Source organism: Homarus americanus, unplaced genomic scaffold (genome assembly GCF_018991925.1).
Source record: "Homarus americanus isolate GMGI-L3 unplaced genomic scaffold, GMGI_Hamer_2.0 scaffold2539, whole genome shotgun sequence".
NCBI classification, from domain to species: domain Eukaryota; kingdom Metazoa; phylum Arthropoda; class Malacostraca; order Decapoda; family Nephropidae; genus Homarus; species Homarus americanus.
This window is the reverse complement of record NW_024725489.1, coordinates 6,244,234-6,264,070: the sequence shown is the minus strand read 5'-3', so window position 1 is coordinate 6,264,070 and position 19,837 is coordinate 6,244,234. Positions and strand designations below refer to the sequence as shown.

Here is a 19,837-nt window from a genome sequence, read left to right as displayed (position 1 = left end):
CTCATGCCCAGAACCCACCTCCACACCTAAGAACCCACCTCCATGCAGAACCCACCTCCGTACCCAAGAACCCATTTCCGTACCAGAACCCACCCCCATACCCAGAACCCACCTCCATACCCAAGAACCCACCTCCATACCCAAGAACCCACCTCCATATCAAGAACCCACCTCCATATCCAGAACCACCTCCATGCCCAGAACCCACCTCCATGCCAAGAACCCACCTCCATACCTAAGAACCCACCTCCATACCCAAGAACCCACCTCCATACCCAGACCCACCTCCATGCCTAAGAACCCACCACCATGCCCAGAACCCACCTCCATGCCCAAGAACCCACCTCCATGCCCAAGAACCCACCTCCATACAAGAACCCACTTCCATGCCCAACAACCCACCTCCAAGAACCCACCTCCATACCCAAGAACCCACCTCCATACCCAAGAACCCACCTCCATACCCAAGAACCCACCTCCATACCCAAGAACCCACCTCCATACCCAAGAACCCACCTCCGTACCCAAGAACCCACCTCTGTACCCAAGAACCCGCTTAATTACTTAATAGTAGTAGTAATAAAAGAACAACCACAACAACAACAACAACAACAATAACAATAGCAATAACAACATCAACAACAACAACAACAACCCGGGAGTGGACGTCTTCCTAACACGTGTTGGGCGTGAAGAGTTGTGTATTGGGGGAAGAGTGAAGGGAGGATGATTGTAGTGAGGAGTAAGAGGGGAAGAAAGGGGATGGAGGAAGAAGGAGAAAAAGGAAGGGGAGGATGAGAAAGAAAGAAGAAGGAGGAGAAAGAGGAAGAGAAAGAAGAAGATGTGGGAGAGGAGGGAGAATAAGAAAGAGGTGGAAGAAAGAAGAGGAGGTAGTAGAGGACAAAGAGGAAAGAGGAGTGAGGAGAAAGGGATGAAGAAAGATGCGAGAAAGGGGAAAAGTAGAAGAGAAAGAGGAAGAAGAAGTGAAAGAGGGTGACCATGGGTAAAAGAGGGAAGAAGATGATAAAGAGAGTGAGTGCCCATGGACAGGAGGAGGAAGAAGGAAGAATAAGAAGAGTAAGTGATTATAGAAGAAGAAGAAGAACAAGAACAAGAACAAGAAGTGATCATAAGAATAATAAGAAGAATAAGAAAAAAAGAAGAAAAAGAAGAAGATTAATAAGAAGAATAAGAAGAAGAAGAAGAATGAAGGAAGAAACAAGAACAAATCAGTAATATTTAACACCCGGCCATTAACTTTACAAAGAACAACAAACAAAACAAAAAAAGAAAGAGATAAAAAGGAGATAAAAGTAACAACAGAAAAACCTCAAAAACAAATAAACAAACAAATCAAGAGAATAAGAAAAATAGAGATGAAAGTCACAACAAAGAAAAATTCGAAAACAAAGAAACAAACAAATAAACTAAGATAAAATAAAAAAATAGACAAAGACACAAAAGTAACAACAACAAAATTTAAAAACAAACAAACCAAAAGAAAAAAGAGATAAAAAGAGATAAAAGTGACAAAATAAAATACCTTAAGTAAGAAGTGAAGAAATATTAAATAAAATAAACCTTAATTAACTATATATTTTGTATCTATATTACGCTATAGTATTCATGAGGTGCCTTTAAAGTGTCCTTGTTAATATTATTGTTGTTGTTTGTAGTTATTGGGTATTGTTTGTTTGTAGTTGTTATTGTTGTTGTTTGTTATAGTTATTGTTTTTGTTTATTGTTATTGTTTGTTGTTTATTGTTGTTGTTTTTTGTAGTTGTTGTTGTTGTTGTTTATTGTTATTGTTGTTGTTTATTGTTGTTGTTGTTTGTTGTTGTTATTGTTGTTGTTTATTGTTATTGTTTGTTGTTTATTGTTATTGTTGTTGTTTATTGTTGTTGTTGTTTGTTGTTGTTATTGTTGTTGTTTATTGTTATTGTTATTGTTTGTTGTAGTTGTTTCTGTTGTTGTTTGTTGTAGTTGTTATTGTTGTTGTTATTGTTGTTGTTTATTGTTATTGTTATTGTTTGTTGTAGTTGTTTCTGTTGTTGTTTGTTGTAGTTTATATTGTTGTTGAGCTAATTGAGTAAAAGTTCTCATTGTCACTTAACACTTAATATCTCACATTGCCACTTAATATCTCTCTTCTCAAGTGCATTCAAGTGAGCGACCTTTTGAACACTAATAAATAAATAAATAAAAGATAACTAGTCTTAATATGGCAATCTAGAAGCATAGGCAGGAGCAACGTATCAACACACCACAGACCACACACATTGCTTGCACGGCTCGTACGAAAACAATTAGGATACTTTGGTTTTATGGTAACAACGTAGCGTTGAGAACTGGAACAGGACAGATTATGCAGCAGTTAGTTACAGCAACGGGTAATATTCACACCAGAGTATAAACGCCCCCAAAAACAACAGAATATCAACGTCAAAAACAACAGAAACACCAACAGTAATAACAGCATTCCACCATCATCTCTGGAAGTGAGTTAGTAGAATCTATTTACTTTTACTTAATTAACTGCATCTAATTAAAACTCATGTCAAAGCATCACTCAGCTATGACACCAGAACAGAGTAAACTATAACACTAAGTTGACACAGGAACAGCAGCCAGACCGGGCAAGTCAACACGATAAACACAATGGAACAGTAGTAAAAGGTGAAAAACGAAATAGAAGCCAAGCATTCTCTCTCTCTTTTTTTCCTTCTGTCAACGAAGGAGGAGGAGGGAGTGGGAAGAAAATGAGGGGGGAGAAAAGAAGAAGGAGGGAGAAAGGGGAAGAAAAGAAGGAGGGAGAGAGGGGGAAGAAATGAAGGAAGGATAGGAAGGAAAGTGGGAGGGAGCGATGGAGGGAGGGAGAGGGAAGGATATGAGGGAGGGAGGTCAGTGCGTGTAGTATCCAGACCTAGGGAAGGGTCATTAAGCAGAGCGTTTTTACCGTAATAAGCACCTTTACTACCCTGCCCTCTAATTATCCCATTAAGATTGTCCTTGTCAACCCAACCCGGCTCCTGGTACACACAAACACACACTTTCTACGACCTTCACCAAGACCATGCACCAATAAAAACACACGTCTGGTCTTTATTACTATGGTCACACACACACACACACACACACACACACACACATACAGGAAATCATCTCAAGTTCTTCCTCATTCTTAAGACAGTTCACCAAGACACTTTTTTTTTAATTGGTGACTTTTTTTTTTTAGGATTTTCACCAAGACACGAGGGAAAGTCATACTAGTTGGTGACTTCCTAGGAACTTCACCAAGAGAGGTGGGGGACACTATTTTCCTTCCTGAGTAGTTAAGAATCACCAAAATATACTAAAATCAACCTATAGGAACTTCACCAAGAAAGAGAACACCATTTTCGTCCCTGAGTACCAAGAGAACCACCAAGACCTAATATTAAAAAAAATAAATAAATAAATAAATAAAAATAAGTAAATAAATAAAATCCCCTTAATTAAATCCGTGGTGTCAATATCAAAATGAAGTTTTAATCTGAAACATCAACATTACAGATAAGACAAAATCCTAACACGGTGACAGAATCCTAATCCCTCGCCTTAACCTGGATTAAACCGTAAGCTGGTGATTTAATGACTAATATAGAAAAAAAATGTAGCGTCTTAAACCAAGATTAGGTATTGAAATGGATCTAAGGAACACGTGAAGATTGGACACCCCGGGTTATTTCACGTGAAGATTGGACACCCAGGGTTATTTCACGTGAAGATTGGACACCCAGGGTTATTTCACGTGAAGATTGGACACAGGGTTATTTCACGTGAAGATTAGAACAAGATAATAGCCGGAATGTGACAAAAACAGAAAAAGTAAAAATCGAACAAGAATTGATGAAGAAGAGAAACACAACGAAAAGAATAACAAGAAAATATACGATTATAACAAGAAAGAAGAAAAGTAAAGAAAAGTGATACAAGACAAGAAAATTTAAAACAATAATACAAAAACTGAAGTGATAAAAATTTTGTCAAAATATATAGAAAAAATTAGATGAATTATAAATAGATTACGAATAATATGGAGAAGAAAACAGAATAATCAAAGTTAAGGAAGAGAAAATTAACCAACATATCAAATACATAAAAAGGTGAAAAAGTAACAAATTGGAACAAAGAAGAAGAAGAAGAAGAAGAAGAAGAAGAAGAAGAAGAAGAACCAATGAAACAGAGACGAACACACACGAGAAAAATGAAGTTAAAGAAAACGGAATGAGTGACAGACTCCATCAGCGTAAAAGAATAAATCAATTTAGTTTGTTATAAAGTTCGGTGGATTTAGTCGGTCAGTCAGTCAATGAGTCAAGGAGTCAGTCAACCGGTTAGTCAGTCAAAGAGTTCACTAGTCAATGTGTCAGTATGTTAGTCAATTAATCAACCAATCAGTAAGTCAGTCAAATAGTCCTCCAGTCAGTAAGTCGGCTATTAGTCAGTCAAACAGTCCACCAGTCAGTATATCAACCAGTTAGTCAGCCAGTTACTCTAACAGTTCACCAGTCAGTAAGTCAAACAGTCCACCAGTCAGTATATCAACCAGTTAGTCAAACAGTCAGCCAGTTAATCAAACAGTTCATCAGGCAGTAAGTCAGTCAGCTAGTCAGTTACTCAGTCAAACAGTTCACCAGTCAGTAAGTCAAACAGTTCACCAGTCAGTCAGTCAGTTTGTTAGCCAAACAGTCAGTCAGTCAGTCAGTCTGTTAGTCAATCAGTCAGTTCACAGTCAGTCAGCGAGGCTAAAGACTAGTAATGTATATAAAATGAGATATATAGAGATGGATAGAGATGGATAGAGATGGATAGGAGTGGATGAGAAACACAACAGAGACATTGACCTACGATTGTGTGTGTGGTGGAGTGTACCTGGAGCCTGAGTTAATATTCTGGTCCTTCCTGGTATATCTGACAGAGATTGACGGTTCCTTAGTGTATGTGTGTCCTGTGTTGCTAGCTGTGTGTGTCCAGTGTTGCTAGTTGTGTGTGTGAGTCTGCTGTCTCAATGGGATCAAATAGCGAGTTAGATAGAATGATATAGTGTTTTAATGAAGGAGGAGGAGGAGGAGGAGGCCCACAACTAACAAGGTAACGATGGCTTGTCCACAGTCATATGCCAATCACCGCCAGTTAGCCAGAATCAATGATGGTTATTCTCACCGACCAATTGCTTTTTTTTTTTTCAATAGTTTGTTGTACTTAGCGAAGGGTCGGTTGATTTTCGACGGATGGTTGACGTACGGATGACGGATGGATGGTGTAAAGACGAGGGGTGGATGATGTACGGATGACGGACGAATGGCATATGGACGATAGGTGGATGGTGTACGGACGACGGGTGGATGATGTACGGATGACGGACGGATGGCACACGGATGATAGATGGATGACGGACGGATGGCGTAAGGACAAATATAATAAAACTCATCTATAAATATAAAAACAAAGCTAAAAGAACAAACATTAAAAACTATAAATATTAAAAACCTAATTATTAAAAAAAAATATATAAATATTACAAAATCCAAGTCGATATTCTAAAGTAGTAACAACTCATTCAAGATTAACATAACTTATATAATATCGAAAATCTAACCGAGGAAACAACAGTAAAATAATAATAATAATAAACAGTTCTGGATAATGTCAATAAAGTGTAAATGTTAACTATCTTATGTTTCAACCGTGTTTCATGTATACCACGAGATGAGGGTAAAAAGTACCTCTCTCATTCGTGTGTAAATGTTGACTTGTCTTTTGTTTCAACCGTGTGTGTAACCTTTGACTGTCATTTACTCCAATCACCACGGGCTAAAACCGATACAGACATATAAAACAACTACGTATAAACAGAAAAAAAAACCAAATAACGGTAACATCAACAGACAAACAAGCAGAATTAAGTTAGGTTAATATTAAGTTACCAACTGCAAAACTCAAGACACCATATGGCAGCACTGGTGTAGGCGGGAAGGGAAGGAGAACAATGGTCATTCGCTTTATACAGCCAATACATATTATCACCTCTTAAAACCACCACTAGAGTGTTTTGTTGTCCGTAAACGTATATAAATACCAGATTTGTCACACTAGATCAATACTTCCAAGAATGATGTTTATAGATAGTGTAATAGTGATAGCGTTCAATACAAGCGTCGGCAGTGAACGAACATGATGGAGTGGTAGACGATAAGAGACAGAGGAATGGAGAGATTATAATGTTTATAATAAATAGTTTGATCTATCTATCCACCCATCCATCCAACTAATCCATTTCCATCCATCTTATCTATCCGTCTATTTTCATCCATCTCTCTCCATACATCTATCTATCTATCCCATTATCAGGGCAACACACAAGTAAATATATATGAACGCCTAAAGGTGAATGAATGTATGTGGTGTTGAGTTTGGAGGATGAACGAGCCGTGGTTAAGGATGAACGAGCCGTGGTAAAGGATGAACGAGCCGTGGTTAAGAATGAACGAGCCGTGGTTAAGAATGAACGAGCCGTGGTTAAGAATGAACGAGCCGTGGTTAAGAATGAACGAGCCGTGGTTAAGGATGAACGAGCCGTGGTTAAGAATGAACGAGCCGTGGTTAAGAATGAACGAGCCGTGGTTAAGGATAGACGACCGTGGTTAAGGATGAACGAGCCGTGGTTAGAATGAACAGGCCGTGGTTAAAGATGAACGAGCCGTGGTTAAGAATGAACGAGCCGTGGTTAAGGATGAACGAGCCGTGGTTAAGAATGAACGAGCCGTGGTTAAGGATGAACGAGCCGTGGTTAAGGATGAACGAGCCGTGGTTAAGAATGAACGAGCCGTGGTTAAGAATGAACGAGCCGTGGTTAAGGGAGTGCTATTACTGGTCAAATTATTAAGTTTTATATAATCATGAGTTAAGTGAAGAATATTTCTTTAGGAAAATAATATATACCACTAGCCCACACGTCACCTAAATGAGTCACTTTGGTTAGTTATTACGAAAACTTTCCAGTGTGTGTGTGTGTGTGTGTGTGTAAACTGAGGGAAAACAAATAAAAGCAGTACTGTAAAGGAAGTGAGGACAGGAAACATGCACATCACTTCCACTGTGTGCTGGAAGTGAGTGACGTAGTGTATATATATAGCGTGTTACATTATGTTACTCTGTACGAGAATAAATATTTACATAGTCCCCCCTCCCCCTTCATGACCTTTGACCATACATCTCGGTAAAGGTCACATCGAGGACATGACCTATATATAGTATATGTCATATGTAGTAAATAAAATTAATTAAGATATAAAGTTATTTTACTTTGTTTTAGATATGAGTTCCGGGGAGGTAGACAGGTGAGCCCCGGGGAGGTAGACAGGTGAGTCCCGGGGAGGTAGACAGGTGAGCCCCGGGGAGGTAGACAGGTGAGTCCCGGGGAGGTAGACAGGTGAGGGGGATAGGAGTGGATGAGGGGGGTTGGGTGAGGGGAAAGGGGTGGGTGAATTTAGATGTTTTTTTAATTATGCCACAGACATGAGCTAGTTTATTATGCACCCCAAACGCATCCTGTAAGCGGTAGCGTAAAAAAGGATAGTAGAGGTAACAAGGGTGTTTATCAGACCCCAACGATTTTGATATTATGGCGATGAATGTTACAGAGTATTTCCAGTACATTGTTTAGGTCGGTACATAGAAGACTGATTAGGTATTAGATGCCAAGTGTGGATAGAGCCTTAGTATATCAGCTATCTTGCCTTCAGAGATATAGTACATTGCATACACAGTGTGCTTGGATCTATCTCTATAAGGTTGTGTGGGGTGATGGGATGGGGGTTGGGTGATGGGATGGGGGCTGGGTGAAGGGATGGGGGGTTGGGTGAAGGATGGGGGTTGGGTGAAGGGATGGGGGCTGGGTGAAGAGGATGGGGTTGGGTGAAGGATGGGGGTTGGGTGAAGAGTGGGGGGGGTTGGGTGAAGGGATGGGGGCTGGAGTGAAGGGATGGGGTTGGGTGAAGGATGGGGGGCTGGGTGAAGGAATGGGAGTGGGGTGATGGGATGGGGGTTGGGTGATGGGATGGGGGCTGGGTGAAGGGATGGGAGTGGGGTGGGTGAGGATAAGGAGAGAAGATGGTGTTGATTTCATGTTGGCGAGAAAATATACGCTAATGTGGACCTGACCTCACCTGACCTGACCTGACCTGACCTAACCTGGCCCTAACCCTAACCCCGCCCTAACCAGCAATCTACTGTTTTTATTTCAGCTATACAGGAGTCTCCTCACTCTCCAGTTACGTGCAGAACACTCTCCCTCACAATATTCACCCCCCCTAGGCTCTCCCTCCTTCCTTCATCCCTAGGCTCTCCCTCACCCCGCGCCTTCATCCCCCAGGCTCTCCCTCACCTTCATCCCCAGGCTCCCTCACCCTTCATCTCCCAGGCTCTCCTCACCCTTCATCTCCCAGGCTCTCCCTCCTTTCATCCCCCAGGCTCCTCCCTCACCCTTCATCCACAGGCTCTCCCTCACCCTTCATCCCCCAGGCTCTCCCTCACCTTCATCCCCCCAGAGCTCTCCCTCCACCCCTTCATCCCCCCCCCAGGCTCTCCCTCACCCCCCAGGCTCTCCCTCACCCCTAGGTTCCACCTCATCCGTCTTAAGGTATAAAATGCAGTAATAACTAATTAGACCTAAACACACCCATCAAGCAATTCTCCAGTCACCTTTGCGTCCCGTCCGCACTTCCGTCCGTCCTCCCCGTCCCCGCCCGTCCCGTCCCGCCACGCCCCGTTCCGCCCCACCGTCCGCCCGTCGTTCCGCCCACCGTCCGCCCCACCCGTCACCCCGCCCACGTTCCGCCCACCCACCGTCCCGCCCGTCCGTCCACGTTCCGCCGCCCCGTCCGCCGTCCGCCCCACCTGTTCTCTTGTTCGCCACCGCTAGTCACACGACCACTCTGGTGACCCAAGAGCGCAATTGTGACTAATTCTCGGCCACTTTTTTTTTTTTTTTTTTGGTCATACCCAGAAATATTATGAGAACATGAGTAAATTAACTTTTCTATTCGGACTACCCAACACAAATGGAGACCACGATGACGTTACTATAATAATACGACTCTTACCACTCGCGTTGTGGGAATACAGTATATTAATAAACGTACAAATCTTCAAGAATCCAGACCGGAAGTTTTTATTTCTTTGTTAATGAGACAACGTAATATAAAAAAAAAATGACCCTGCGAGGCATTATTTATATATTTTTTTAACCAATCTGAAGTTTCTGTACCTGTTCTTGTACATGTACCGGTGTTGGTGTTATGAAATTTAAAGATCTCTAACTGGGTTCACATTCGTACACCTGAGACAATAATTCCCCGGACACTTGGTAATCCATAAATATACTGTACTTTTTGGGGTGAGTGTACCTGTACCTACATTAAAATATCTCTCTGTAACTGTATATACCTATCACTATCTTGTATCTGTACTGTACCCATACCTGTTACAGTCTCTTTATTAATACAACTCTGTACTGTACCTATATTTGTACCTGTACCGTCGATTTCGTATTTTAAATCTGTACCGCCATTTGCATTTACACATTACTTCCTCAATTAATGCTTTTCTGTAACTGTAATCATACCTATACCTGTACTATGCCTACTCAGTTAATTACCATATATACCTGCGATTGTATTCACACCTGTACAGTTGTTTCTGAAGTACTGTAACGAGTTTCAGTACCTGTAATAGTAATCGAATGTCACTTTTTTTGTTTCCATAAACTAAAACAAAATATAAAGTACAGTCCCCTTCACTTGTGCGTTTACAGGGGCTCGTCTGGTTTTGTGCAGTGTGGCAACCCTGTGTTTATTTACATTCGACAGAAGGAAACTCGCATTAGTAAACATACTATGGAATCAAAGCAAAACAATATTAAAACAACTCAATGTAATGATTTGTGGAATGTTTATATGACGAGCCCCTGTAAACGCACTAGTGAAGGGGACCGTATATATGTCCTGTGTAGTATTTGTGTATTGTTGTTATTTTGAAGTTTCTGTGGCTGTGATAGATCAGGAAGGGCTGTGACGTGGGAGGAGAGACACGGTATTGACATTTATATTTGTTTTCTGGGATGTTGTTTTTAGGATTTATATAAATATACCCACATTTGACCTATGGCCCCAGTAAGTGACCTTCCTCTTCATGATAAGGACCTAGAAACTATTCCGGTTCAAATATTATAGAGACGACACGAAATGTGGGACGGATGGACAAAGCAGCGACTACAAACGAAAGAAAGAGACACTCGCCCACACTAAACTCTACCAGTGTTAGGATATAAATGTGGCTGGCCTCGCTGCCTCCTCCTGCACCTCAGTCTCAGGGTGCAGTATCCGCACTGCCCTTATGTGACCAACTTTCATTAATGACGAAATTCCATTTTTTTTACTAACACGTTTATCGGGAGACTGAAGAATAAAACAGTCACATGTAGTTCATCGCTTCATCTGTTTCTCCACTTCACCAAATGTGTGGAGGTGCTCCTCGGGAGGGGCGCTGATGGCGTGTTTACTCTCCGTTTTGCTGAGCCAACAGCAACCTGTGGCAATGTGAGCTTACACGAGGACTTCACACTTCCGCTGACCAACCTTTTCTCCCAAGGCTTGTACGGGAAGGTGGGGTGGGGTATCCTGTCCAAATCTATAAGAGATTCACTCAAACAGAAACCGATACATCAATCAAAGCACTGGTGTGAGTCTGTCACGGCCACTCCTCAGCTCGAGGTACCAACACGTCTCCTTTTATTAAGAGAAAAACTACGACAGCTTTTTGTTTCAATAACTGACGCTCTTCCAGGATTCCTCCATAATTGCAGCAAGAGGCGTGTCCGTTCTTATCACACTGAGCTCGATGTCGTCACGGAGTACTAAATCTTCAACACACTGTTTAAGGCAGCTGTCGAATAGGGATTAGGTGTGTTGGAGAGAAGGCAGTCAATAGGTTGCTCTCCACACTAGTGGCCAGCAGATCTTAAAACTTTGAAACATTGGACACACAATTTGAGTCTTCAAAACGCGCACGTTAGATTATACCTGTTTGACTATACTGTAGAAACAAGATACATTTTTGACTCACCACCCCAGATGAAAGAGCTTTTTCCAACACATCTAACTTGGCCTCTTAAAAGATAATTATACTTATACACCTCAACTGTTCCCACACACTAGCCAGTTGCTGGAGTACATAGATGAACAAAGCACCACCAGGGAGAATACCGCCCTAAATGTAACTACAAATTAAAGATGTATTCGTGTTTGTTTATATTGAACTATTAGGGTCATTTTGAACTCCATACTTCTCTCTGATCATTGTGAGAAATATTAACCTTTGTATTTAAACTAATTGTATATATTTGCTAATCTGAGGTGTATGCAGATGGTGTGTCTCTTAAAGGCGGAGTTTCTAAGACGACGGTACAGTGGCAACCAAACAACACACTACGAGGATGTAACAGCAATGGTTAATGGTGGAATAAGTAATAGACAATATACTACATGCACATTTATTATTATTATTATTATTATTATTATTATTATTATTATTATTATTAGTAGTAGTAGTAGTAGTAGTAGTAGTAGTAGTATATCAGTTTGTCAAGCAAGTCTAAATATAATGGTGAAATATTACACTTAAAATAAAATCATCAACGTAAGCGAGAATGAGAGGCGAATAATGTAACAGCTTAATTGATTAGGCTTCTGTGAGAGAGAGAGAGAGAGAGAGAGAGAGAGAGAGACTTCTAGTCAATACCAGATTATAAATGACTCATGGTAAATTTCAGCTGACTCAAGAGGCGATAATTCTTGGTCAAGCTCGTGTTTTTTTTCCCACCTCTAAGTAAATATATTAATTTCCTTAAAGTTTCCCTGACTGTTCATGTTGTTGTTGTTTAGAAGTAATTGGATGTTTGCCTAAAATTCAGAGACTTTTCACCTACCTGTAAACAACTTCTCACCTAGAACTAAACACTAACGTCATATATAATCCATCCCCTCCTTGGCGTGAAGGTCCCGCAGTGCGACAAGTTCCGACGTGTAAATTACCCGTGACGTCACTTCCGCTGTCACCAGACCAACACAGCGAAGAGACGTAGGAAGAATGGCATGATACAGCTGACGATTAAATTGACGTGACTCAGCCGACGACTATCATGCGACGTGTTGGAGTCACCTGACAGATTTTACTGCTAAAGTGATGACTCAAATATCACTCATGTAAAAAAAAAATATATTATTGATAACTGATTTATGAAGTAGACTGACACACACACACACACACACACACACACACACACACACACACACACACACACACACACACACACACACACACACACACACACACACTGTAAAATTAGACTTCGGGATGGTATGGGAGAGGGTAAGTTTATTGGGTAATAGGACCACATGTTATAGCGACAAATGTCAAGGATCAGCTTGGGTCAAAACGGGTCAATACTGCGTAATGCGCCATACTTGACCTTTACCAACATGACTAGACACTATAGTTATTATTACAACTACCAACACTATTATTACTAGTTTTAGAAAATAATGATTCATATACTATTTACACTAACCAAGGAGTGCGGTGGTCTAGTAGATACAGCGCTCGCCTTGTTTCATAGATCGATGGTTCGACCCCCAGTCACTCACAGTTCACCCAGCTGTAAATGGGTATACCTAAATTTATTACTTGGGGAAGTCAATGTTGCCGAGATCAGTATCGGCCAGGCTGCCTCCTTGTGTACCGAAGGCTTAGTATACAGTGTGCTGTGTCCACACTGTTCCTATAACGGTCAGTCATGCCTATGGGACCATCTTTCACTTTTTTTTCACAATGACTTAACTACCACTAGTGTTGTTCTAATAAAAAAAAATAAAGATATACTGAGAACTTGTTATTATTACAAATAAATCCTTTATTCACAATATATTGAAAAGCAAAAACAACACACCCGCCTCACGCACCAGTCCCGGGAAGGTGGAGTAACAACACACCCGCCTCACGCACCAGTCCCGGGAAGGTGGAGTAAACCTAACGCACCCGCCTCACGCACCAGTCCCGGGAAGGTGGAGTAACAACACACCCGCCTCACGCACCAGTCCCGGGAAGGTGGAGTAAACCTAACGCACCCGCCTCACGCACCAGTCCCGGGAAGGTGGAGTAACAACACACCCGCCTCACGCACCAGTCCCGGGAAGGTGGAGTAAACCTAACGCACCTGGAATTATGTTTTTGTACCTCGTGGCCTTCAACTCATTGGTCCTGAAACACAACAGGAAACTTCCTCTTCTCTGGGTCAAGGAACCTATATGACGTCAAACTCATTCAGACAATCGGAAGGCTTGACCTTATTTCTAAATACCTGTGACCTGTAAGCTGTACCCCGTGACCTGCAAGCTGTTCCCTGTAAGCTGTGACCTGTGACCCCAGTCCACTTTGCCCCTTTCTCTAGTGACAAGGTTCTTATAAATAAAAATTTACTCTTCAGTACGATGATTCAAGCCCTCTAGTACGATGACTTAACCTCTTGAGTACGAGAGGTTTGTTTTTGCATATCATTTCCTGTATCCTCGAGTCTAATGGCATTATACTGAGGGGGTTTAAGTCATCATACTGAAGAGGTTAAGGGTACACAGACACCAGATTTTTAGGTCGGAAACCAAAATGATGACATGCGGATATACGGACGGACGGACGGACGGACGGATGCACACGTCACGTATTGAACTGACGTATAAAAATAAAACAAAACAAAATTGTAAATAAAAAAAATGGGTCGGAGGGATACATTAATAAAAAGTAAATTGATTTAATAATTTGAAGTAAGTATAAATATACCTTTAACTGCCTCAGGAGTGAATGAGTGGCTTGTTTAGGTGAGCAGCCGCTTGTGTTGTGGTGGCGCTGTTGTGTCACTCTCGGTTAATACTGGTGATGTAACGCCCAGCTGGTCCCACCTGGCACAACTCCCCTCCCCTCCAGGAAAACACCCTACCCCTTCCTCCCCCACCTAGGATATCTCCCCTTCCACACACTCCACCCCTTCCTCTTCCTCCCCATCCTCCTAGAATATCTTCCCTCCTACACACCCCATCCCTACACTCCTCCTCCCCCTCCTAGGATATCTCTCCCACACACTACACCCCTCCTACTCCTCCCACTAGAATATCTCCCCTCCCCACCTGCACCTACCTCCAACCACAAGACTTTCCTCCCCCCTCCCCAACATTTCCCAGGAAACAACCCCTCCTCCCCTCCCCATCACCTCTCCTATGTTTGACTGGTAATACACACGTCACTGTATGGTGTGTATTGTACAAACACTCATTATTCAGTATTTAAATCAATGTGGCCTTAGTGAGTGATGGAGTTATGTATAGCTAAAGATATAATATGTAGTTGGCTTTAATATCAGAAGGTCATATTAGGCGGATTTATTACGCTTTGTGAGTAATGAAAGACAAATATAGAGGCGTTGCGGTAACTCAATATTTCCTCTAACTAAAGGTGTGTGTGTGTGTGTGTGTGTGTGTGTGTGTGTGTGTGTGTGTGTGACTTCCTCTGAGGTACATGAAGAAAAATGTATCCCTCAAATGACCCTTGACCCGGCCGCCCAACCTTCGTCCAGAGATCTCACGTTGAATTTGAATTATTAATGTTGTTTTGTTAGTAAGTTATATACAGGTGGGGAAGTACAAATAATTTTGTGATACTTCATCGGAAAGCGCGCGTGTGTGTGTGTGTGTGAGGTAACATGATCCTACTCAAGGGGTTAAGTCATCGTACTCAAGGGGTTAAGTCATCGTACTCAAGGGGGTTAATAAGTCATTGTACTCAAGATGTTAATGAAGAGTACGTTGTGTTGCCGATACTGGACTGAACATTTCCAGGATAAAAGCATAGTGTACTAAGTAACACCCAGAAGTAGCACTCATAAGTAACAACCATAAAAAAATACCATTAACACCAATAAGTAACACTCATAAGTAACACCACTAAGTCGCTCATACGTAACACCCACATCTTAAACACCAATAAACAAGTATATAAAGAAACAATATTTATTTTGCCCAACATTAAAAAATAAATAAAAAAATAATAATCTTCCATTAATGTAAAAATGTGTAAACACTTCTTATGACGTCATTTGAGAGAGAGAGAGAGAGAGAGAGGAGAGAGAAACAACGACTGCCAGACCAATTGTTTTTGTTTTTATTTTTTGTTTTTGTTATATTTTTCCGGGTTAAAAAAAAAAAGAGGAAAATCGTATAAGACTTTTCATTTTTTTTCCTTCATTGTTTTGGTTAATTTTTCCCTTCAAATATTTTTATCTCTTTTCGTTTTTAATTATTGTTCTTTCTTGTCATTAATGTTTACTACGGGATATTGTTGGTGTGTATGTATAAATATTAATGGCAGACGTAAAGACTAAAATCTACACACACACACACACACACACACAGTATGAAGTCTCACACAACACACATATAACAGACCCTCGATATAACGGACTTTCATATCTATATAGTTCGTTATATTGGGTTTTCACATATAACAGACCCTCGATATAACGGACTTTCATATCTATAGTTCGTTATATTGGGTTCTATAACAGACCCTCGATATAACGACTTCATATCTATATAGTTCGTTATATTGGGTTTTTCACATATAACGGACACTCGATATAACGGACTTTCCTCTCCACAGACTCCGTTAAATACGTTTCACTGTCCAATCAAATACTGTGTCTTGTGTCTTAATAAAATATGAATGTTAACTCCCATTTAACTTCATCTAATCTAACCCTCACCAAACCTAACCTAACCCAACCAAACCTAACCCAACCAAACCAAACCCAACCCAACCAACCAAACCAACCCAACCTAACCCAACCAAACCAAACCAACCAACCAACCAACCAAACCAAACCAAACCAACCAAACCAAACAACCTAACCAAACCCAACCAACCAACCTAACCAAACCAAACCAAACCCAACCTAACCTAACCTAACCTAACCTAACCACCTAACCAAACCAAACTAACCAAACCAAACCCAACCTAACCAAACCAAACCAAACTAACCTAACCAAACCAAACCTAACCAAACCAAACCCAACCAAACCAAACCAACCTAACCAAACCAAACCAACCAAACAAACCAACCAAACCAAACTAACCAAACCAAACCAACCAAACCAAACCAAACCAAACCAAACCAACTAACCCAACCAAACCAACCAAACCAACCAAACCAAACTAACCAAACCAAACCAAACCAAACCTAACCTAACCAAACTAACCTAACCAAACCAAACCAAACCAACCAAACCAAACCTAACCAAACGAAACTAACCAAACCAACCAAACCAAACCTAACCTAACCAAACCAAACCAACCAAACAAAACAAAACCAACCTAACCAAACTAACAAACCAAACCAAACTAACCTAACCAAACTAACCAAACCAAACCAAACTAACCTATAATAAAACTAACCAGAGTTACCCCACAAATGACGAACAAGTGACAATATTTATTCTCTTATACTTCATGAAGACAACAATGAGACCGGTTAATAACATTATTTCAATTAATACACCTGACCGCTGCTCTCCCTACCACTGTTAACACCTGACCGCCGCCGCTCTCCCTACCACTGTTAACACCTGACCGCCGCCTTCCCTACCACTGTTAACACCTGACCGCCGCTCTCCTACCACTGTTAACACCTGACCGCCGCCGTTTCCTACCACTGTTAACACCTGACCGCCGCTCTCCCTACCACTGTTAACACCTGACCGCCGCTCTCCCTACCACTGTTAACACCTGACCGCCGCTCTTCCTACCACTGTTAACACCTGACCGCCGCTCTTCCTACCATTAGCAACCTGACCGCCGCTCTCCCTACCACTGTTAACACCTGACCGCCGCTCTTCCTACCACTGTTAACACCTGACCGCCGCTCTCCCTACCACTGTTAACACCTGACCGCCGCTCTTCCTACCACTGTTAACACCTGGCCGCCGCTCTCCCTACCACTGTTAACACCTGACCGCCGCTCTCCCTACCACTGTACACCCGACCGCCGCTCTCCTACCACTGTTAACACCCGACCGCTTCCTACCACTGTTAACACCTGCCTTCCTCACCACTGTTAACACCTGACCGCCGCTCTCCCTACCGCTGTTAACACCCGACCGCTTCCTACCACTGTTAACACCTGACCGCCGCTCTCCCTACCACTGTTAACACCTGACCGCCGCTCTCCCTACCACTGTTAACACCTGACCGCCGCTCTCCCTACCACTGTTAACACCTGACCGCCGCTCTTCCTACCACTGTTCGACCGCCGCTCTTCCTACCACTGTTAACACCTGACCGCCGCTCTCCACCACTGTTAACACCTGACCGCCGCTCTCCCTACCACTGTTAACGACCCGCTCTACCACTGTTAACACCTGACCGCCGCTCTTCCACCACTGTTAACACCTGACCGCCGCTCTCCCTACCACTGTTAACACCTGACCGCCGCTTCCTCACCACTGTTAACACCTGACCGCCGCTCTTCCTACCACTGTTAACACCCGACCGCCGCTCTCCTACCACTGTTAACATCCGACCGCCGCTCTACCACGACCCGACGCCGCCTTACCACTGTTAACACCTGACCGCCGCTCTCCCTACCACTGTTAACACCTGACCGCCGCCGCTCCCTACCACTGTTAACACCCGACCGCCGCTCCTACCACTGTTAACACCCGACCGCCGCTTCCTACCACTGTTAACACCTGACCGCCGCCTCCCTACCACTGTTAACACCTGACCGCTGCTCTCCTACCACTGTTAACACCGACCGCCGCTCTCCTACCACTGTTAACACCTGACCGCCGCTCTTCCTACCACTGTTTACACCTGACCGCCGCTCTCCCTACCACTGTTAACACCCGACCGCCGCTCTCCCTACCACTGTTAACACCTGACCGCCGCTCTCCTACCACTGTTAACACCTGACCGCTCCCTACCACTGTTAACACCCGACCGCCGCTCTCCCTACCACTGTTAACACCCGACCGCCGCTCTCCCTACCACTGTTAACACCCTGACCGCCGCTCTCCCTACCACTGTTAACACCTGACCGCCGCTCTCCTACCACTGTTAACACCTGACCGCTCCTACCACTGTTAACACCTGACCGCTGCTCTCCTACCACTGTTAACACCTGACCGCCGCTCTCCCTACCACTGTTAACACCTGACCGCCGCTCTTCCTACCACTGTTTACACCGACCGCCGCCTCCTACCACTGTTAACACCTGACCACCGCTCTTCCTACCACTGTTAACACCTGACCCCCGCTCTCCCTACCACTGTTAACACCTGACCGCCGCTCTCCCTACCACTGTTAACACCTGACCGCCGCTCTCCCTACCACTGTTAACACCTGACCGCCGCTCTCCCTACCACTGTTAACACCTGACCGCCGCTCTCCCTACCACTGTTAACATTCCAGTGGTTAAATATACACGGTGATATTATTCGTATACTTTGAATGTTGACCATAAATAAACACTGGCAAACGCTGAACACACGCCTCATCACTATATATCAACACAGTATTTACACTTTCACTCTACAAACGGACCCAGAACAGGATTTAAGTCTGGTTATTCCCGGTTCTAAAAATAACACAACTAAATGACTCACTGGAAACCTTTTATTTACGAAGGATCAGATGGTCACGGTTAGCTGCTAATCAATTTTAGTCACTCGTAGGTGTACGGTGTGATTAAGTGACTCTGATTCACTGTGCATCACAGGTGTGCAGACAGCTAAATTAATGATATATAGTGTGTGTGTGTGTGTGTGTCGGAGGGAGGGGGGGAGGGAGGAAGAATTCTCAGGTGTAATCGCACCTTCGCATAGGGTGCAATGGCCGAGTGTGGGCGAGTGGATACAGCTCTCGTCTCCTGTCCTAAGGGTCGCTGGTTTGCACTCGAGACACCCCAGCTCGCCTAGCTGTAAGTGAGAACCATGTTTACAGTTGGTGGCGGATGGAATGGTCAGCATACTCACCTGGCTAGCGAGTGGCCCCAGTTACACATCCCGAACAGGGTGAAGCTATGGTCAAGTTTATTTATGCCATTTGCCTGTATCTACCCAGCAGTAATTGAGAACCTTCTATAAAAAACTTGTGTTTAGATAATACGACACAACGGACGAAAGATTTTGACAACCCTACCGAGACAACAGGAGTCAGTGTTCATTCTGAAATTCATCGATTCCCCCCCAGAACAGATAAATTTTTGAGTGAATGTACCTAAGTGTACACGCCTGTGAGTACACAGAAGCAGCTGTGTACACCCCACTACCCACTCCACGCCTCGGTCATGATAGTATCCTTGTAAAAATGTTTGCGTGGAGGAGGGAGGTCCGGCAGTGGGCGTGTCAACTGTGTCATCACTCAGCGACTCTCACATATGCTAATGTAAATTATGCAATCGTTTGTATCCGTCTTTGAGTGCCTGAGGATGACCTCACGGCTGCTTGCGCTCCCACAGGTTAATGGTGTCTTCTGGCGGTGAACACACTAGTCATGGTAGGTGGATGAACACACCTGCAAAGGTGACTACTGCCCTCCAGGAACTATACAGGCTGGGGTGTCGCCAGGGGTAAGTATCACTGTTTCGCCAGCCAGGACACGACTGGTGGAGGACCACAAGACACTGCACCTCACT

General features: G+C 43.1%; 1 long non-coding RNA gene across 1 annotated transcript in view; it reads right to left on the bottom strand.

Annotated features, from left to right (window-relative positions):
- Positions 1–19,837, bottom strand: part of LOC121865063 — a 73,447-nt gene that overhangs the window by 26,872 nt on the left and 26,738 nt on the right. Inside the window, exon 2 of the long non-coding RNA XR_006088714.1 lies at positions 12,671–12,757. This is a non-coding gene — a long non-coding RNA (uncharacterized LOC121865063). The remainder of the gene's footprint in view (positions 1–12,670; positions 12,758–19,837) is intronic.